The following is a 24,849-nucleotide window of genomic DNA, read 5'->3' on the forward strand; positions in this document are numbered from 1 at the left end:
ATTAACCAAAAATGTTCACATTTTTTCTTAGTTCAAAGATTTACAGGCAACGTCAGTTAAACACAGAACGTTTTACTTTATTTCATTTTTAATAATAAATATTTGCATTAGTTACAAAATACAAATACTTATATGGATTTAGGGAATTTCCTGGACGACTCACTTATTTTTCTGGGCTGACAGCTCGACTAGTTATTTATAAAATGAAAACATGTCAAAGGCCTGGAGACCACTAACAATTGAAACGAGCAGAAAGGAAGCAGGAAATCGATCAGTTCATTCCGAATGACTCATGCCATAAATACAATTATTTCATGTGTTCTTCAAAATTGTCTTATTTGTTCCCGGCTTCCTTTGTTGCAGATCGTTTGATTCGTTGGTCTAGTGGTCTCCATCGATTCGCTGTTTTGATAACACATTGTAATACAACTTCTTATCCCAAGGTTGTGGATCTCTTTTCCTGCTCACTGTTTTCCTCCTAACTACAGTTTTTTTTTTCAAGACTTATGTCAATACGCACCTCTTGTATTTGTGATGATGATTTTTTGTTCTTCTTAGTTCCTTACAGCAAGTGGCTATGCCGAGAGCGATTTACCCCCCCCCAAAAAAAAATGTAATGATTTAGGCCTTTAATCCATAACTTATTTCCAGTACACATGTTTAGCATCTGTTTGGCATGGGACTATTGCCTTTATTTATGTGGGTTGGCAGCCGAATGACTTTTATCGTATGTGTGGGTACAAATATAAAGAGGCTAGCTATAAAGGGATATTCCAAAAATACTAATTTATACGTATTGGAATTACTTTCAGTAGAAAGAAAAGAAAGATAACTCGCTTTGGCCGTGAAAGGGTTGGGTTATTCTGAACATCAATTTCCTTCTGAATTCTAGCAATGGCTTGACTAGACTCGTAATTGGACGGATTCCCTTGCCGCTGTAAAATTTCATTGGAGCACTTAATAGCCTGGATAGACAATCACCTTCCGAGGAGTTGGCTACTTTTCATGGCTGATTTCCAAAACATCAGAATCAAACATTATTTGTGTGTGGCAGGGGGATTATAATCATATGCTCTTATGGTATACGCACAAGCAAAGTACCTTGATTTTCTAACCTGTTGATTAGAACAAAGCGAACGAACGACATTTCGCCTAAGTGTTTCAGAATGCGAAATGAGTTTATATAAGTTTCAAGGGAGATTTTCAGCTACACAAAAATAAAGTACACTTCAAATAAAATTTAAGTAAAAAAGGGGGAAAATAGACAGGATTTTAGAAGAATGGTGGTTTGTATTATTTGCATTATTTAGACTACAATTCTCATCTTGAACATTATTCTGATAATGTTTCGGCTGATGCCACCTCCGACCTTCTTCAGTGGCATTTTGTATAACTCAGGAAACTGTGTGCCTTTCGAATTCAACCCCATTATTTAATCCACACTGGTTTGAAATCTCATAGAGATTCACGATTTCAGCATAAAGATTCCCGAGTCCAAAAAATGCATGCGAAAACAGAATCGATGAGAAAATAACATAAAAGATGAAAACCGTAGTCGAAATGAATCAAACAATGCAAGTTGTTGAACTAAAAGTTCCAAAACATGACGGATCTTTTATTAGGTAATTGCTTCTTGATTCTACGATGTGGGAAGGAAGTTATTTCATTTGGCTTCCTGGTTTGCCTTCCTCCTCAAAATAAATAAGATACTCCTTAATAAGGAGGTGTAATTAGAGTCGTCTCCTCCTATCGTTAAGGGGGAATATGCGGTAAAAAGTAATTCCTATTTTATGCCTAATAAATTTAATTTAATTTGATTTACTCTATACTTACTGGATGATGCCGGGATGGGTCGGCTAGTTATTAATAAAGTTAGAATATGTCAGAAGAATTAGTATTTTATTCGCTTTAGAAAGTTATTATAACTAGCAGGACTTGTGGAAATTACACAGCGGTATCTTTCATTTGTAATATATTTCTGCTGGACATTCTGTGGACGTTCAGCGTGAATGGAGATCTCGTGATATTATTGTAGTCCTTTTGGTAAAACTGCGGTTTCTTTAGTGTCAAAATATATCTGGTTATTATGGTTTATCTCCGATATCCGTATCGGAATCTGTAACATATTTTGATTGTATTGATCCCCGACACGAACGGAATCCCCACGATATCATTATATAATTTTTTTTACACAAGCATCATCACATTATCAAGGCAAAGAGGCCACTCTAGAATAAGGGTTAAAATCTTTAGACAGAAAAGATTCTACCTTTTGATCCTAGCTAGCAGACAAAGAAAGTATATTTTAGTTTCACATACGGCTCTTAAGTGACATCATTTTATTATTATTATTATTATTATTATTATTATTATTATTATTATTATTATTATTATTATTTATTTATTTATTTATTTATTTATTTATTTTGCGTTTTCAGTAATCAGAGGATTCTATTTATTAAAAAGGGGAATACGAACATTGAATTATTAATTTAATGTTCGTAGTATGTTATGACCGTCTATCCTCCTTTTTAATAAATAGGATCTCCTGATTGAATAATTTATTAGTAGGGCTATTACATCAGCATATTCTTTTCATTGTTTTACTCTCGAGTATATATCCAACACAGACCCAATTAATCAACCGAGGATCACATCACTCTACATAAAAAACATATAAGATATTAATGGATATACTCATGAGAGCAGAAAACAAGGAAAAGAATACGCTGTTGTCATAGCCCTATTTATAATCTAGAAACCATGACACACGTACCTACGTATGTTAAAGTTACTATGGTATTAATATACATACTAGTTAGAATGACATGAACTGAAGACCTAGCTGCACCAAGTTCGAACCCTGTTCGTTCCACAAAGACACTTTCATAAAACCTATTTCTTCATGTCTAATCTCTGAAAGAAAAAGTAAATAGAATAACTAACAAGATTACGTATTAATAATAGTTAACACAAACAAGGATATTTTTTTTTAAATATCATCACAACATGCAGCTCAAGTTCCTCACTGTGACACATATCAAGCAATCACGGCCTTAATTTGGAGCAGTTTTTAAGAGTTAATGTACGACAAATCAATAGCTTATTTTATTTCCTAATTCAACAAATTTCACTTTAAGTGGATAAAATTAAAGTACTTAATAAAAAGGAAAGAAGACGCGGGATTTTAGAAGCAAATGTCGTTGTTGAAGTTTATTCATTTTATGTGTTAAAGATACCATTGTGTTCCTTTCTATCTGTTTCTTTTCAGTTATAAATAAAGACCGCTCTTTGTCCTTTTAAAGAGAGCATCATATTCTTCTCTGAACCAATCTAATAATTTTCTCCTTTTATCTTCGTGCCGTATGTAACAAATCAGTAACTTATTTCTATGACACAAATCTATAGCTTATTTCCATGTGACAAAGCAGTAGCTATGTCACAAATTAGTATCTTATTTCTATATTATAAATTAGTAGCATATGTGTATATCACAAATCGGTAGCTTAATTTTACATCCTAAATTAGTAGCTTATGACATATTTCACAAAGCAGTAACTTATTTCTATGTGATAAAACAGTAACCTATTTCTGTGTCACAATCAGTAGTTTATTTATATTTTATAAAATTCATGTTTTAAAGGGAAGAAAATGTATGTGTTAGAAGGGTCCATTAATCATTTTCACAATACGCTAGTTTTTCATGTAAATTTTTATTTTGATTGCTTATCCAGAATTTTAGCTAAAGGCGTTTGACATCATGTTTGGACAGAACAGATACCATATTTAGATTCTTGCCCAAAGGCTTAGCCACGGAACCACTGTAAATTGTATTTAAAAAAAATATGTATGCGTTTTTTTTTTGTTTTTTGCATTCAAAGTTTTTAAGAGATTTTGTATACACTTTTTCAGTTTTCATGATTTAACGTTCTTTCATTTTATACTAGCAGAGCAACCAACGTTTCCTGGCAGTATAAAGAGACACACAAGTAGAGATTTAAACGGATAAGATATTTCTATTAAAACTTTCGTTTTAGATAAGATAAATGATAACTAAAGCCTTTACATAAACTTTTACTTGGAATCGTGGGAAATAATTTGCTGAATTATTTATACCTTGTAATAACTCAGTCATCTCGTCTGCCATGCATTAGTTTAAAATAGAATTTTCGTTGGCTTGTCACACTTACGTTTGAAATATCATTTTCTTATGTCTGTCCTGTTTTAATTTGAAATACCATTTTCCTTAGTTTGTCATATTTAAGTTTCAGTTTGTCTTGTTTTAATTTGAAATAGCATTTTCTTATGTCTGTCCTGTTTAAATTTGAAATGGTATTTTCCTTAGTTTGTCATATTTAAGCTTCAGTCTGTCCTATGTAAAATTGAAATAGTATTTTTCTTGGTGTATCATATTTAAGCTTCAGTCTGTCCTGTTTATACTTGATATAGCATTTTCCTTGGTTTGTCATATTTAAGTTTCAGTCTGTGCTGTTTTAATTTGAAATATCATTTTCCTTAGTTTGTCATATTTAAGTTTTAGTCTGTCCTGTTAAAATTTGAAAATAGTATTTTCTTTGGTTTAAAATAACAATTTCTTCTGTTTGTACGATTGAAGTTTGAATTAGCATTTTCGTTAGTTTTTCATACTTAAGTTAAAAATAACAATTTCTTTTGTCTGTCCAATTTTAATTTGAAACAGCATTTTTTTTGTTTACGATAACAGTTTCTTCAGTTTGTATCATTGAAGTTTGAATTAGTATTTTCGTTCAATTGTCGAACTTAAGTTCAAAATAACAATTTTATTGGTCTGTCCCATTAAAATTTGAAATAGTATTTTCGTTGGTATGTTGTAAATGATATTTGTGTTGCTAAGTATCAGACTAATAGGAAAAATGAACATGCTGTTTTATTTCATGAATGTTTTATTTTTACCTACTTCATTTCCCTTTTTTTTTCACTGATGGCCTGAAATGCTAATCTTGACTGCTGAAATAGGATTAAGCAAAGCTCAAACCTCAAGATATAAGATTGAATCTTTTGCTGTATTAATCTGGTATCAAACACTTCCCAAATTCCAGCGGTTCCTAACTTTCAGAAAACATGCTTCCTATGTTATATTCAAATTGACTTTGAGTTTTTTGGGGTTTTTTTTTTTTTTTTTTTTTTTTTTTGCTTTTTTATGATTTTGTTTGTATTGTTATATTATCATCTACATTTTTTGGCTTCTCTTTTGCCTATTCTACATGATTGATCCATGTTCGCTTGCGCTATAAAAAGAGATTGTAAGCCCTCTTTGATATGTCTTCAGTTGGGTTCCCTTCAATCATAGCATTTCCACAAGTCCAGGGAATATAGATTAAAAACCAGTAACAAAGTAACAGTCCAAAGCTGAACACAAAAGGTAAAATGCTCTCCCACGCAGGACAATCATTCATGCAAATAAATTCAGATAAGCAGAATCCTGACTTTTTGTTTTTTTACTTCTATTCACCCTAAACAAGGCATATTGCCAATTGGATGAAAGGGGCACCTATTTGCGGCCATAGATAAAATATAAACAAGTTGAATCAAAGACATACATCATGGATAACAAACAATATTGTTAAGATTACTTCGTAAATACGGAAGTTATATTGAAGCAGTTAGCTTAAAAACGGCTGCTAAATTTTATCGACTAGGTTGGTGATTGAGCAAATTAATTTACTGTAGTAATTTGTCATCTGTTTTATTTTATGAAATTATGTTGCAACTATTAATTTGTTGTCTGATTTTAGGGAATTATTTTGCAAATACGAATTTGTTTTCGGATTTTATCGATTAAATTATATGTAGAAAGCAATAAAATAGAATATAAATAAAAACAAAGTTTATGTGATGTGGCAAGTTAATTTATTGTATTAATTGGCTGTCTATTATTGTTTTTCTTTTTTTGCTGATTAAAATAAATTCTTTTGGAAATATTAATTTGTGTTCTGATTATAGGGAATCATTCTGCAAATACGATTTTTTTCTTCTGATTTTTGTGGATTAAATTATATGTAGCAAATAATTAAATCAAACAAAGTTTATATGATGTGGCAAGTTAATTCATTGTATTAATTTATTGCCTTTTTTCTGATTAAAATAAATTATTTTGTAAATATCGGACATATATCGGATATATATATATATATATATATATATATATATATATATATATATATATATATATATATATTAGTGTAATTCCAAATCTAGAGCCTCCAAAATTTTTCTTTAACTCAAAAAGTTTAAAAGCTAAGAACACGCGAGTGATACCATTAAAACGAGTGACATTTTGTGGTCCAGTATTCCTCATTTTCGGTGAACATTCTTAATACACTATTGCTAGCGATGAACGATGGTTGTGCATGGGTGTCTTGGGCACGCTTTGTCATACGAGGTTTGTTCCCAAAATTAAAGCCCCCTATTTTTTAATTTAAAAAGTTGAAGTGCTACGAAGACAGGAGTAGCACCGTCCGGATCTTATTTTTCTACTTAGTCATCACCATTCTCAATGCGCCTTTACCAGAAATTCAATGGCACACATCTGCTTCTGAAACACGTCCATGACAAATTGTTTCTAAGAGTCTAACACCATCAAGATCTCTAACAAAGAGATTAAACTTTCAGTTCATCAATGCATAAGTTTAGTCGTGATAACAATTCAATTTTCAATCTCCCCCGATCTATACCGAAGGAATAAAAAATAGGATGTATTACTTTTGGAACGCCGCTCGTGTTTGTTTGTGTGTGTACTTTTATTTATATTCAAATACAAATTTTTAATTGTCGCTACATGATTATGACTATGTTTCGGTCATTTAGTGATGAATGATAGGTGACGCAAGTTCCTTATTTTTATAAAAATCCAATCCTTAAAATAAGTTTAAGGATTGAAAGCATTATCATAATTCTGTAGCAACAATTAAATGTTAATTTGAGTATAAATAAAAGTATACCTTTCTCTCTATTTATTATTGAGCACCATTATATAAACCCTGTTAAACCCTGTTAAATTATATATATATATGATTATTGAGCTGGATTAAATCCGACGATATGAAATAAAATGGAGGTGGAAGGACCTGGATACTCAACGTTTCGCCCGATTTATGCGGGCTTCTTCAAGAGGGATGGTCATTGATATATATATATGATATATATATATATACGATTCGATTTTTTTTTCGGAAAATGAAATCCGGCAGAGTGCTCAATTAAAAGGAAACCCCGAAAAATAAGAGCTTATTTATATCTTGTATTTTCTGTACAGAATGTTGTTAGATGAGATAAGTCATTGATGAGTATTGACTGAAGGAGCTTAATATGGATATCTAAAACGGTCCTAATTATCGGGCTTGAAACAGACGGTACCAATGACTTATCTCATCTAACAATTTTCTGTACACAAAATACAAAAGATAAATATATATATAAATATATAAATATTTATATATATATATATATATATATATATTCATATATATATATATTATTTTTAAAATATAATTATCTACTGACACGTGTTTCGTCGTCTACGACTCATCAAATATATATATATATATATATATATATATATATATATATATTAGGTACGGGCACGTGTTTCGTCATCATACAACTCAAATCGTCAAAGTCAGGACCCTGGGCTCCCAAGTCTAGCGCTCTGCCACTGAGCCCATCCTCGCCACTTAAATATACCGCATTTTTAGTAGTCCTTATTTCTTTTCTTATTTATTTTGGATTTTTTTTCCATACTCGTGTGATACCCAAAAATGAGGAGCGACATATGTATATTTAAAAAAAATATGTTAGTTAAGGACACGTTTTCCGTCGTCATATGACTCATCCCAATTAGTATTAAGATAATGCATTCCACTCAAAACAATAACGCAGGCAAAAGAATCAAAAATAATAACGATATATATATAAATATATTTACATCTCTGTATCTCTCACTTTTTATCTATCTTTCCCTCTCTCTCTCTCTCTCTCTCTCTCTCTCTCTCTCTCTCTTTCTCTATCTTTCTCTCTCTCCCTATATATATATATATATATATATATATATATATATATATATATATATTGAATTCAATATGGCGTAATGGAAAAATAAAAAGGTATTTACAGTCTCTCTTCCAATTTTCGGATTTTAATCATGTCAAATCACACTTCAATTTCTTTTGACGGATTGATTGCTGCTATTTTTCCTGATGAGTTAAGGGCATAATAGATTCACTGATTGATATAATAATTAAGTGATTGATTTTGCGCTACGAAACAGATACTGTCAAGAATTGTATAAGTCAACTGAATTAAAGGAATCAATTATAACATGGTCAACATCATGAATTTTGGAATATAACTTTTTGTCATTTATTCTCTATATTGCTCTGTAATTATATTGAGCTTCTTAAATAAGGATTAATATTATATATTATAAGAATATAATATAAAAATATTATAAGAAAATGTTTCTACAGAAATATATATATAGAGATAGATAGATAGATAGATAGATAGATAGATATAACATTATACAGGCAAAGTTTTTTTTTTACATGATCTGATATTGCAACTTCTATTTTTACACTTCTTAATTCGCATGTTACACTACCGAACCTACATTTGTTCATCTGTAGCAGAGCACGAACGCGCATATGCAAATACTGAGCCGCGTACGAAATGACGTCACGTCATGGAAAAAGAACAATATTATAAAAGCAGACACGAGTACATTAGAGATATCGGTGACGTAACAGCCGTAATGAACAGTCACTCATGGCGGGAGAATGAGGAAATAAATGTCGTTGTTACAAAAAAAAAGGAGTCGAATTATTACTTGTTCTATGTTTCTTGCGACGTACTCTGCTACAACGTGTTGGATCTACGTGTATAAGCGTGTGTAATACGTTACACATCTCTATAAACTAAAGAACAATACAGTAAAACTCTGGAATACGGCATTAAAAATTAGTGACACAATACAGTACAGTATATAATACACATGTATATAGTCAAATAAATTTATAAATTACACCGTAAGGTGAGGAAAATATCGTAACCAGGGGCCGGGAAAACATCGTATTCCACATCGTAACCGGGAAAACAACTTGTATTAGGGCCACCGTATACCAGGGTTCGACTGTAAAACAATTTTCATATAGAACTTTTTATTTATTAAGACTAAGATGATTTTTTTTAATTGTTATGTTTTAAATTAAATTGTGAAATAATTAACTATAACATTAAAAAAAAAAACATTAAAATAAATTCTTGCAAATATAAATAAATCTTACCTTAAATAAAGCCGAATATAAACCGTATTACAAAAGAATTGTAATTACGGTGGCGACTGTTTTTGTTGTTTTGATTGCTTTGTCGTTCACTGTAGAAAACTGTCGCCATTTTAAATATATTCCGAGTGAGATACAATATTTTAAACAAAAATTGAATAGTTATGCATGTTTTGGTTATAAAGAAATTTATGTCATGGTCAAGGCGGACAATTACTCACATCCAACGAAGTTGGATGAAAATTTAATAACAGCAAATAAGCGGACGGCAAATACTTTGTTAATAGTAAATTTATTCTAGCAAGGAATACATAAACATAGAGTATTTACTAGTGATGGGGCGGTTTCAAATATTTTACCCGATTCCAATACAATTACCGATACTGATTCTAATTCTTTTAAAATTATTAAGTATTTTGGTATAGAATTGTTTTTCTTGGGCCGGAATCGATTATCGTAAATACCTGTTTAATATGTACATACATTTGCAGTAACATAAAAAAATATACTAATGGGTAGTAGAAATATATGAATTTTAATCGTAGCTCAAATTTTATAAATATGGATTATTTTATTATTAGTGCTGGTGATGGAAAATTAATTTTTAAACGAAGGTAAAATTGAATGAAAATAATTGATTTTGGCATCAGAAAACTTTACTTTTATAATACCGATTCCGATACCCACATAAGTTTTGATTTTTCCAATTCCTGAGTTTGATTCTGATTAATCATCCCAACACTAATATATACCTCCCCTGCACCATACAAAGATATGGTACAAGACTAGAATATGGGGATAGTAGGTCAGTGCACAATATATATCACTCTTTGGCCCTGCAAAAATGCCTGAGAAGCAACATTACCCGAAAGAAATGCCTCAATTGATTTGTTATAACTAGGGCTAGGACAACAGCATATTTTTTCATTGTTTTGACTCTCGAGTATATATCCGTTGATATCTTATACGCTTTTATATAGAGTAATATGGTTCTCGGTTGATTAACTGTGTCTTACTGCGTCGGATTTATACTCGAGTCAAAGCAATGAAAAGAACATTATGTTGTCATAACCCTAGTTATAACGTAACCCCTTCTCAAAGAAAGAAGGCAAAGTTTGGGAGAGTAGGTCACCTGTGACTACTTTAATTTGAGGCATATTTATCATTTCAGAAAACTAAGTATGATCTGATTTTTTTACGAAAGAATTTGACTCTGTTTTTTGAACTTTGTTTAACACTACATATAACTCGTATTATTCAGATTTAGCAGTTGTGTTTTAAAACTAACAATAATCGGTTAGTTAATTTACATGTGACTCTTGTGCATACAAATAGATAAACGTGTACAGACACTTTAGCAACTCTCCAATAATGATGTGATCAGATAGTTTATGATCAGTAATAAAGTATATAATATGGGTTTGAAATGTTTCATATTTCTGTCGAAATTCTACAATTGAAATTCATATAAAGCTGCAGGGAAATATATGTGTTATTGATTTTCACTTGATATTGTATGGTATGCTCTAGAAGTTAGTGCGGTTTTGTTTCTTGTGAAGAATATATTATATTTTCAGATATATATATATATATATATATATATATATATATATATCGCATTCCAGATATATACGGAATAATCACGTTGACACACCTGTTCTCATTATATCACCAAGTGAACAACGTACAACCTGGTCAGTATTGGAAGGGTGACAATTTGAGATATATGAAGATGTTGATGCCTCCCTTTAAGAACTGCAAAAGACGTCGGCGATATACAAACTTCATCTGTTTGAGGAAGCTTAGTTTAGTCAGCTAAGCTGCTTACCACTTTATTTCGGTTTGGAGGGGGAGAGGAGGCACATATTTCATAAGCATAAAGTTAAATAATTGTATTCGTTGAAAGAACCATTTCGTTTTTAAATTATATTTTTAATGTATTTTATCTATTCAAAGATCATCATTATCATAGTGTTTCGCTCCATCTGGAGACTCATCGTCGAATAGTGTCTAAAGCATCACTCAAGCTTAAATTAGAGCACGCTTCAATTAGGGGACAATCTGTGAGGATGTGTGCGATAGTCTGCACATCAGCGCCGCAAAGACACTGAGCGTCCTGTACATAGCCATACTTTTGCCGATTGTCCCGTGTTTTGGCAACCTTTACTCAAGCCCGATTTAGTGTTTCCCACTCTTGTCAGAGAGTTTAGAGCCTTCTTGAAAATCTTTGGATGCTGGAAGAGCCACGTTGTTGTTGTCTTTGATGGACTCCTTCTTCTAATGCACGCGGAAGGATGTTGGTGATGACGGTGGCAAAGCTTTTGCAGGATGGTCGTCGTTGCGGCACCTTTTAATGTCTATATAGAGGACGATTGTTGTTGCTCAGTTTGTCATGCTCTCTCATCGCTATCGCCTCTCAACGAATCTGCGTTAGAGCGATTTTAGTCATCCTTCAGACAGATAATCGCCCTGCAGGACTTGTCGAGTGAGCTCAACATCGATCTTTGCAGTATGAACCCATGCCACTGCGTAGTATTTTGCGATCAATATAACAATCCAGAAGCTTGCAGGGGAAGGGTATTCAGCTCCTCAAAAGCTGTTAACCAGAGTTGCGAGTAGGCCATTTTGTGTCATTAGTTTCTTGCGGAACTTCTCTATATAGATTTTGTATGACAGTGTCCTTTCAAGTATAACGCCGATATATCAGTACTAAGATAATACAGGACTTATTTGAAGATGATTGTATATTTAATCGTGTGAAAAGTATTCACTTGACACAGTAAAGAAAATACTTCAATTGGAGTTTATATATTTCCACAACAATTATTCTATAAAAATAAAAAAAAAGTAATTGAATTGTCAACGAATTGATTGTTTTCGGCTAATTAAACTGATGAATTGAACAATAGGGAAAATTATAAACAAACGGACGTCACTAATATTTTTTGTGGTTTGCTTATCTTTATGGGGAAAATCTCAAGGGACGAAAAAAAAAAGTTTTCAAATTTTCTGTTCACATCTTTCAGATATTACCAGTTTCAGCCGTGTGAATAATCTCATTATCAGATTGAGTGGAAAGACAAAAAAGCTGATAGTCTGTTAGAAAATTTGAAAAACATATACTTGCACAAATAAACACAATGCTACAAATATATATATACGAGTCTCCTTACTCTTATTCATTCCAAACGAGGCATATTGTCAGTTTGACGTAAGGATATAATAATATGCGAAAGTATCTTGTGAAACTAAAAAAATTAAACCTCAATAGCTTTTTGGTTCTGAATAGATAATTTCCATCTTTATTAATGGGAAGCGACGGAGGTCACGTGGTTAATGACACATACTGACGGTTTGTGTGTCCTAAGTTCCAATCCAGTTCGTTTCACAAATAATGACTTTCAATTATGATGTTGGCAACCTTACTTTGTCTTCCTCGTAATTTCCGGTGTCTTTTTAGAAAAAAAAATGTGACTAGAAAAATATCTGGGAAAGTAATGCCAACAAAAGAATCTTCGGGTTCGTAGGAGATGATGATGATGATGATGATGGTGGTGGTGGTGGTGATGGTGGTGGTGGTGGTGATGATGATGATGATGATGATGATGATGATGATGATGATGATCTTTGAAAATAATTGTACAAAGTTAATTGCGCTAAAAAAGATTCTGGCGCCTTATTTGTTCGTTTTTATCACATCTGACTATAAATAAAATCTTCTAAATCTTTGTAACAATGCTTTTATATTATGCCAAAATATGGCAACAAACTCTACTCTTTTCCAAATATATATTTTGTTTATGAATTATTCCCACACATTTATGAAGCATATTAATTTATTAAACATTATTTATTAGTTTTGTACTAGACTACATCCAATATTGTCTACGAAAATAGCTTTTAGCATAAATAAATATATATAAATAAATAAGAAAAAAAAACCCATTTAATAAAGAAATAAAAGATTTTAGAAACAACACTATAGTTGACCTATATTTTCTGTGAATCAAGCATCCTTTATCTTAAATGTTTCTTCTCTGAAAACGTAAGTAACGTTTTTTTTTCCTTTTTAAGACGAAGAGAGATTCTTTCAAAATGCCACAACATTTTCCAGCTCCTCGGATTTTAGGAAAAAGTTAGTGAAAAAGAAATTTTTAAATATTTACTGAAAAAATATATGAATAGTTTTTCGTTATAATTATTGCATATATTGTCTTTCATTATTAATTTTTTTATTCTCCTATATCAGCTTTCACTGTTTTTCACATTGCATACAACTGCTTTAAAGACATATTTATTTACTAGTAATTATGCAAGCAAACTACTACTTTTATTACATTTAAATCAAATGAGGTATAAGTTGAGAAGTTATATGCAGTCATACCAGCTGCGTCTATGTGAGGAGAAGTGTATTTCATTGTTAGTTACAATTGTTTCAAGACCATTTGGACAAATTCAAACAATATGTCGTTTGAAAATTTTTCCAAGAACAGCCTTCCTTCAGGTTTATTTAAAAAAAATCACTTTAACAATAAAACATTTAGGAAAAGAAACATTTCCTTTATAAGGAAAAGAAAGCAAGCGAGAACATTTTACTTCTGTCGCATCTTTTGCAAAGTATTTTTTAAAGATTTATATATCTACCTATTTTCGTATCTTTATTTTAAAAAAATTCAAACTAAATATTTTTTAAAGATTTATATATCTACCTATTTTCGTATATTTATTTTAAAAAAAACAAAAAACCGAATCTCAAACTAAATATCGAACGATGTTACCACTAATTACCTAGGCCCATTAAATAAGTTTTATTAATACCATTTATCGATTTCTTAAATTAGACTTCTATATTTCTTTCTTTAATTAAACTTTTTTTTAAATATTTATTTTTAAATTTTAAACATTTTTCTTTTTCCCCCCTTTTTATTTTTTTTTAATTTTTAATTTTATTAGTATTTTTATTTTTTTATCTTTTTAAACTGGACTAATCAACTAATAATTAGCAAAAAAAAGAGGAAGAAAAAGAAAAAAAATTAAAAATTAAGGAATTGGGATCAATTGATACTGTTTTTGGACCAGTAAAACTTTAAAAATTATATCTTTTAGATATTAATCTATTTATAAGCGTTTTAATAAAAAAAAAACAAACAAGGTAAACCCCCAACTTTCATTGAAATAAAACGTACATGGAGCTGAAGATTAGTTTTCCTATTGGAATACTTATTAATGGGACATGTATTACTATCGGGTAAGTATTTTTTAACTTAATTCCTGAAGTGTTATTTTGTATTGAAGTCATGCAAAACTTCAGCAAATTATGGTTTGTTGACAAACGTAGGTTAATCTATGGTAATAAAATTAATATTATGGTTAGGATAAGCTTTAAAAACTTATAAATTTTAATAAATTATTCTAGTTCTAATTGGATCCGTTCAATTAATAAATAAATCATAAATAAATATCAAGAATTTCCCTAACTAGATACACCGAGCGGTCCTGGTTATTTCCCCTTTATCGTTAGGAATACTTATTAGGTTTTTGGTATCTTAATTCTTTAAAATTCCGGACTTACAGGATAATCTACCTGTTACTTTTAAATTATCAGATAATCGTAAATCTTAACGGGAGAGGACGAATGAAAATAAAAAATATAAAATCAAAAAAGATAAAAATAAAAAATAGATTTAATTTTAAATGAAGAATGAAAATGAATTAAATATAAAGTAATTTTAAACTTATTTCCTTATTGAATAAATTTTAAACTTAAACATGTCCTAAATCGCATAAATAAGCTAGCAGATAATTTTGTAAATAAACAGAGGAAGTTCCCAATACGAAACTTACTTAGTTTCGTAACGATTTAACTTAGTTGATTAGTCCGGTTTAAAAAGATTACATTTTTTTTTTTTAAATAATAAAATTAAAAATTAAATAAATTAAAAAAGGAAAAAAAAGAAAAAAATTTAATTAAAAAATAAATATTAAAAAAAAAAGTTTAATTAAATAAAGAAATATAGAAATCTAATTTAAGAAATCTATAAATGGTATGAATAAAACATATTTAATGGGCATAGGTAATTAGTGGTAAAGTCGTCGATATTTAAGTGAGATTCGTTTTTTTTTAAATAAAGATACGAAAATAGGTAGATATATCTTTTAAAAAATACTTTGCAAAAGATGCGACAAAGATAAAGTGTTCTCGCTTGTTTTCTTTTCCTTATAAAGGCAATGTTTCTTTTCCTTAATGTTTTATTGTTAAGGTGTTTTTTATTTAAAGAAGAAAGGCTGTTCTTGTGAAAATTTTGTCCAAATGGTCCCGAAACAATTGTAACTAACAAGGAAATACAGTATTTGTTGATATCAACCCATTCTTTAAAGTCTTGGTTTTTGTTAAAACAGTATATGAATGCTCAATTATGAAATATGATAATTTTGTAGCTTACTTTTTAAGTCATCTCTCTTTTTTGGCTTAAATTTATTGGTATATAAACAATTACTTAATTATATTAACCCAGTATAATTCAGAATACTCCAAATTAGTATATATATATAAAATAAAAAACCCAAACTGTCCCAAATTTTTGTCCGCTAGTATATATATATATATATATATATATATATATATATATATATATATATATATATATATATATATATATATATATACTAGCGGACAAATATATATATATATATACTAGCGGACAAAAATTTGGGACAGTTTGGGTTTTTTATTTTTTTATTTTTGCAGAACATTCGGGGGAATTACAACTAAACTTCCACACATTTAACATATCTTATATGTTGATACACTGTATTAATTACACTTCATTATAAAGGATGAGTATTTCAAATTTTCTTTTTGAAATTAAGCTGGCCAGAGCCGTGGGACAAAGAAAATGAATTTTAAAATAATAACAGTGAAACATCAAAACACAAAATTATTGGACATACATCTAATGTCTAGTGAACAAGCCTTTATTTTCTATAACTGCAGCGCACCTACTACTGCAAGATTGAATGAGATTGCGACATTCATCATTGATAGCGTTTCATGCACTCGCACGGTTCCGCAAATTAGCCCATAGGTTTTCAATGGAGGTTAGGTCCGGACTTCGAGGAGGCCAATCCAAAACATCCACATTTTGCGCCTTCAAAAATTTCATTACATGCTTAACCTTGTAGCAGGAGGCGTTATCGTGCATGAAAATATGTTTTCACACTCAGAATTTCGAAGTCTTGGGATGACATAACCTCTCAACAAGTTCTTGTATATTGTTCCATTAACTCTGGCGTTTAGACAGACCAGATCAGTCGTTCCTTCCCAAGAAATCATTCCAAACACCATTACGCTACCCCCACCAAACTTAACCGTTTTCTTTGCGCATTTTTTTTATTAAATCTATCGCCAGCAAACCTCCTTATAAATTTCTTCCTGTCAGATCCATATACATTAAACTTACTTTCATCAGAAAAAATATATTTCGCCTCTGATCATCTGTCCACAACACATGCTCTTGATCAAAGCTTAATCTGAGTTTCTTGTTCTTGTTTACCAATGATTTCTTAGCTGGTGATCTTGCAAACATACCAATTTCATTTAAGCGTCTTGATACTGTTTTACGAGGCGCTTTGATGTCATGATAGGCAGGTAGTTCACGAGAAATACTGGCAGTTGTCTGAAACTTATCGTTCAGTGCCGTCTTCTTAATCAATCGATCTTGTCTATGGGAAGTTATTCGAGGTCTGCCATTTTTCTTCGGTGGTAGAATTTTCACAGTATTCTTGAAATTCTTTATACCTCTCCCAACGGCACTTTTCGACAACTTCAAGTCATCAGCTATCTTCCGTATTGAATGGTTTTTCCCATAAAGTTTAATAATTGATTTTTGACGGAAGCATCAATTTTAGGTGTCATAATGATGATGGAACCGGCTGCAATGACTACAAAATGACGTTATCGACTTATTCGTCATTTTCGTACTTCGAAAAGTGGAGAAACTGAATACACAGTCCACAATAATTTATTTCCTTGCTTTGTCGCACGGATTTGGCCACTTTAATAAAAAAAAATTTGAAATACTCATAACTATTTTTATATCCTTCATAATGAAGTGTAATTGATACAGTGTATCAACTTAAGAGATATGTTTAATGTGTGTAAGTTTAGTTGTAATTCCCCCCGAATATTCTGGAGCAATTGAAAAAAAACTAAACTTTCCCAGATTTTTGGCCGCTAGTATATCGATCTATCTATCTATCTATCTATATATATATATATATATATATATATGCATCGATTTTCAATATTGCAGAAATTTGGTTAAATTTTAAGTGTAACCTTTAATATATAATATGATTTAATATTAATATGCATGCACAATTATGTGTGTTTGATAGTTTTACTGCGAATATCAACAGAGTATTGTAAATAAGATGATTAAAAACGTCTAAAAGAAAGTTCATCCCTTCAGATGATCCTCAGGAATGAGGGCCGATGTATTGTCAGCTCTAATCTCATGTAAAATGTTAAGGGGATATGACCATTCAAACTGAATGGATATCGACAGGCTTCTAGGGTGGAATCAACTCTGATCAACTGTCCAGATACTCAGAACCACCCCAAAACCACTAGTCGTCTACATATACACAATGAAGATGCCTGCAAACATGACATGAACCAGGCAGCCATTGACCTACCGAACAGTTGTAAAGAAACAGCCAAGAATTGTAACACACAAAGAATATTGTCAGAGACACGCATCAAATTGATGTCAAATGCATTTTTAAAACGCATGAAACGAGACTATAAGGATAAAACATAAAAATGAGGAAAAAAACACACACAATTGTATACCGTTCATTATTTGCTTGCAATAATAAATTGCAGTCTCTCACGAATTGGACGACATGGCCACCGAGATCGAGGTCAGCTAGGTACAACTCATCATCGTCACTAACTGACATATGCCTCGCTGTACGATTCGGCATAACATACGAAACAAAAGGATGCTTCGGTATTTTTTTGTTCGTTATAAGATACGGTTACATTTGTGGTAAATATAATATCTAATGTGATGCTACGTACGTGTTTGTGTGGGCATGTATGACCATCAGTGTGATGCCAGACGTGTAGGTGAAACAGATTTTATTTAGGTTTGGATTTTGATTAGATTTTATGAAAAACCGTGTCCTTCTGCCGTTCCAAGAAAAAGGGAGAAATCATTAGTATGAGACACAATAATATATATATATATATATATATATATATATTAGAAGATATAGCCCAAATTTTCCAATTCTAACAATTTAAAAATTTTATATATATATATATATATATATATATATATATATATATATATATATATATATTAGAAGATAATAGTTCAAATTTAACAATTCTCGCCGTAATTTAGAACAAGTATACGAAAATAGATTCCATATAAATTTCTTCAACACAGATGGCGGACATGTCACAAGCATGTGGGGGTGGTAATCTCTGCCCGGTGTAGTTTTAACAGAATGTATATGTGTCAAGATAAGTACAAGCCTTGTCATTTTTTTCCAACATACCTGATGTGATGTAACTACGAAAACTTTTAAATAATATAAAAGTTAAAATTTTTAAATAATATAAAGTTAAAATTTTTAAATAATATAAAAGTGAAAATTTTTAAATAATATAAAAGTTAAAATTTTTAAATAATATAAAAGTTAACATTTTTAAATAATATAAAGTTAAAATTTTTAAATAATATAAAAGTTAAAATTTTTAAATAATATAAAAGTTAACATTTTTAAATAATATAAAGTTAAAATTTTTAAATAATATAAAAGTTAACATTTTTAAATAATATAAAAGTTAAAATTTTTAAATAATATAAAAGTTAAATTTTTTAAATAATATAAAAGTTAAAACTTTTAAATAATATAAAAGTTAAAATTTTCTGGTTTATGTCGAAACAAGTATAATATCCGAAAAAATAAAAATATTAAGTTATTCCTTCTTGATGTTTTTGGTTTCTGGCAGTATATATATATATATATATATATATATATATATATATATATATATATATATATATATATATATATATATATATATGTGTGTGTGTGTGTGTGTGTGTGTGTGTGTCTATATATGTATATATATATTAATATATATATATATTAATATATATATATATATTAATATATATATTAATATATATATATTAATATATATATATTAATATATATATATTAATATATATACATATTAATATATATATATATATACATATTAATATATATATATACATATTAATATATATATATACATATTAATATATATATATATATATATATATATATATATACATATTAATATATATATATATATATATATATATATATATATATAGTAATTTATAAAATATATATGGCGATTAAGCTACACTGGATATTCCGCGTTTCATACACTCAAGGACTCCTCAGGCTTATCCGCATAAGCCTGAGGAGTCCTAGAGTGTATGAAACGTTGAATATTCAGGGTAGCTTAATCGCCATATATATTTTAGAAATTACTAACTAGCTCTACCTACGTATTGAGCATTTTTGAAGTAAATACGCATAAATCTATACTTTCGTATATTAATTTTATGTGAGTAAATTAAGTAGTTATGTATATATATATATGTATGTATATATATATGTGAGTGTGTGTTGTGAAAAATATGCCTATTCAATTATATTACACGTTTCATTCATACTAATACTTTTACTTATGAAGCTGTATGTATGCTAAATATAACTAAAGAGCATGTACAAATAAATGACCAAGGTTATGATGTGGAATACAATGTTTTCCCGGCCCCTGGTTATGGTATTTGCCCCGCCTAACGGCGTTATTTATAATTAATGTTATTTGATTATTTACATGTGTATTATATACTGTACTGTATTTTGTTACTAATTTGTAATGGCGTATCCCGGGTTTCTACTGCACACAAACACACCCACACACACACACACACACACACACACACACACACACACACACACACACACATACACACACAAACACATATATATATATATATGTATATATAGTAAATTATGAAAATATATATGACAATTAAGCTTAACAGAATATCTCATAAGAATTCGCCAGGCTTATGCATAAGCCTGACGAATTTTCACGAGAATGAAACGCTTATTCTTGCCATATATATTTTCATAACTTACTACATAGCTCTACCTATGTATTGAGCACTGTTGAAGTAAATACTGAAAAATTTACGCATAAAATTATATCTTCGTATAGGAATTTAGTTGATTAAATGAAGTAATTATATATATATATATATATATATATATATATATATATATATATATATATATATTGGGCATCGGCATGTGTTGACAGGAATCAATAAAATGCTCGATCACAAATGGAAGAGCTAAAGTACGGCATATATATTTAAAAACTATGTTACATATTTTAAATACGTACTATGGTTTCATTGATGTGGATCGGCATTTTACAATTTTAAACGCTGTTACATCTTTTCAAATCATCACCAACTCCTAACGAAATAAAAAGGAATCACCATTTATCGATTTGTTTCCATTTCGTGAATTGCTGCATATTTGCATGGAAGTTAACGGCTTTTTAAAATGTAAACACCCATTTCACGTCAATTAAATCATGATACTTCTTTGATATATGTAACATATCGTTTTTAAAGAATTTATGTACATAAAATAAATTATTTGTTCTCTTATATTTTCGACTGAAAGAGCTTTGAAATATTTTAGTATGAGAATCACGGGGTTCACACGCACACACACACACACACACACCCATACACACACACACACACACACACACATACATATATATATATATATATATATATATATATATATATATATAGTAAGTTATGAAAGTATATATGACAATTAAACTACACAGAATGTCTCATTCATGACTTGAAAGTATCATCTCTCCGTTGCAGATATTGACGATATGAGACTCTAAGAAAGTAACCCCTGTCATGGAAGAGTGTCAGAGCCAGAAATTCGCGATTGAATTTCTGGCAAAAGTACACTGAGAATTGTGGTGACTATGAAGAAAAATACATTTTTGAGCAGAAAAGGTCGCTCGTTTTAATGGTATCACTCCCGTGTTCTTTCTCCCTCTGATGAGAAAAAATACTCTTTTCGAAATGTCTGAATGTAACGGATAACATCTATTTCACTCGAACATATGAAGAAATAAACACGTTAATACATTCAATTTTTAATTATAGCTTTACTTGTTTCATATATATTATTAATATATTTAGTAACTTTATTAATGCCTAATTTACTATATTGAGCATCCATTATAGTGTTATGGTAACGTAGTCATTACATGCCAACACTCGGGACCGACACGTTGTATGCAGATAATCGCAAGGACACAGACAGGGAAAGAATTCGACTCACGATTTGTTCAATTGAAACAACAGACATTTATTAACAGGTACTTCCAAAATAACACCTTTCCCCTTGTTCAAAAGTCTTTTTGTACTCCAATGTGCTTAACTAGACCCTGGCGTGTCGAACATGTGGTACTCTATCTTTGTTCGGCCACGTTTAGGACACGTCTTTCCCTGTCGCTCTAGGGCCACGCGTGTAACACGTCTGTTTCTCATCTTCTCGGCCGCGTTTTTCTATTTTTAGAATCTTTTGCTTTCCTTCTTCTTCGCAGTAATGTCACCTCGCATACGGCTTGGTCATTTGCATACGTTGACTTTTGTTGTTGCTGCGACTACTGCCATGCGTGCGTTTGCGCTCTGTCTCATAAGGATTTTCTAATATATCATTACATATAATCTGTTTAGATATTCTTGACACTATAATCTAGCAATAATATATACACATATATAATGTATTCTCGATTTTACTCTGCAAATTCAGCAATTATAGGAAAATATCCGAACATTGCCATACAAATCGTTTCCATCCAACATCAACATCCATTCGTATAGCGTATTATACGAAAATACTTTTACATTTTTATTAGTACAAAAATTATGACATTTATTACGATATTTCTACACCCCGCCCTAAAACATCTTTCAAATTAAGAATAGCCACCAGATACCCTCTCTTTAAAATATCTATCAACATGCCATCTATAACACTGAGTTATTTATTTATAGAAACAACAAACTGTGACTGCACCGATAGATTCCATGATTCTGTGATTTATAATTTTGTGTTTTCGGTAACCACATTCACTTTAACAGAAGACATTCGATGCCAGCCATAGAAACACTATTGATTTTATTTAGCACTAATATGAAGACCCGAAGTTGCTCGGGATTGAATGAGGATCACTATCATGTACTTTTTTTTAATGGTGATCCATTAGTAAAAAAAACAATAAATAAAAGCTTTAACACTTATACACAGTCATGAAGTAGCTGATTAGCAAGAGTAAGCGTCATCCATAAATTAAATAAAGGGTTCCATTTAAAATCCCTATAAGTTCTTAAGGGAACACCTGAAGAAGGCTGGACGTTACATCGGCCAAAAAATCTTATATTTTATTGAAATAAGTTTATTAGTTCATCGTTATTTCCATGGCAGGTGATCGTCTGAACTCCAATCTCTGGTCCCCCCTCGCCAATCTTTTACGAAAAACACCCGTCTAGCTAAATCCACGGTCAAAAACTTTCCCCACTCTTTATCTATGCCTAAATCAAAACGTAGATTACATGAACAAAGCTTCTTTCTTAGAACTGCACGCCTGTGGAACTCTGTTCCGTCTGCCTGCTTCCGACCTGACTACAACCTGGATGTCTTCAAGACCAACGTAAGCAAATTCCTGATGAACCGCCCCCTTAAGTAGACACTTTTATTAAATCTCCACACTAACGTACTGTACTTACAATAACCCTTATCCCTGAGTGGCTTCCGGGCCTTCATAAATGGTGACCACCTTGTAAAAAAAAAAGACATACATTGTTATGACGATTATTGCAAAAAAAATCTAGGGAGGCAGATTTTTCTTCTTGTTTTTCTTGTGAACTTGCGTTCACTGCATTGATCGTGATGGGCTGCTTGTTAACTTGATCCAAACGGGAACAATCTATTAATTAAATGGATTAACAGAAGGGGTTCATTTTGAAATTTCCCGTAAGTTCTTGTCCTTGGTGGCAAGATGATCTACCCATTACAGCAATAATGGACTTACCCAGTGACAATAAATATAGTTGCATTTAAACGTCGTCGCAGTTAAACCCCCAGAATCATGATGTGTACTTCTGTAACAAAACTTTTCTATATCGTTTCTGAATTTTTAGATGAGGATTAGTTATTCGTATTATTTGGATTCATCGGACAGCTGTTCTCATCTTGAGTGTGATTTTTACAACGTTTCGGTCGATGTAACCAAATCCCCGAGTTTAACAAGATACACCTGAAGAAGGTCGGAGGTTACATCGACTGAAACGTTGTGAAAATCATACTCAAGATGAGAACGGTAGTCTGATGAACCCAAATAATACGAAAACTTTTCTAATACACTTTTTTTTATATATACGTGTTTGCCTTTATTATTATGTACCCGCAAGGCTACACAATTTCCCGAGTTTGGCACAAATATACAAAAGTTTTTAAAGATACCCCTGAAGAAGGTTAGAGATTATATCGGTTGAAAGGTTGTGGATAAAACAACCAAGATTAGATTATTTCGAATAATAGTGAACATGATTTATCTCAAGATTTGAAAGAAAGTCTACTTTTCCATTAAAAGTCCTCGATTCCCTTTCATTTTACCTTTTTTTTACATTGCCTATTGTTGTCGGTGAGATTTCATCTTTTTGTGCTAAGTATGAATTGCAAGGATTCTAAGTTAAACTGAAAGGCTTCACGACAAATTCATTAAAACTTTTTCAATTATATTTTTTACACAATCGTTCACTAATCATTTAGTTCGAAAAAGAAAATCGCCGGACCGAACAATAAAAAGCTTCGCCAATCTTTTGAACAATGTCGCATTTCTTCTTCTTCTTCTTCCCCTCCACCTCCGACTTCTACTTTTGTTTCGTCTTATTATGTTTATTGTTTAATTTGTATTTTTTTCTTTTTTTTTTTGATTTTTTTCAGTTCAACTTACTGGCATGCGTAAGACTTTTAGAAATTGACTTTCAAACAAACCTATCTCTGACTAGGTCTTTATCGTCCTTCCTTCTTAAATTTATTCTTAAATTCACCCTTATGACTTACTCTCATGTGTTCTCTGGCCTTACATTGCGAACGGAATCTGTTACCCAAACTGGTCTACATATAATAAACCAAGAACTCTCAACCATTCTTTCAACATGGCCATACCATCGAAGTCTTCTTCTCTGCATGCATCTCCCCATACTGTCCAAATTTCATATTCCTTTGAGGTCATCAGATCTAAGCGTATCTTTAAAACGCATATTAGACATCCAGTGTATTGTACTCATAGTAATTCTCGCTATGCAATGCATGTCATCAACCCTCATTGGCCAGA

This window comes from Euprymna scolopes, chromosome 22, assembly GCF_053919585.1.
Source record: "Euprymna scolopes isolate OS-2025 chromosome 22, ASM5391958v1, whole genome shotgun sequence".
Taxonomy (NCBI): Eukaryota; Metazoa; Mollusca; class Cephalopoda; order Sepiida; family Sepiolidae; genus Euprymna; species Euprymna scolopes.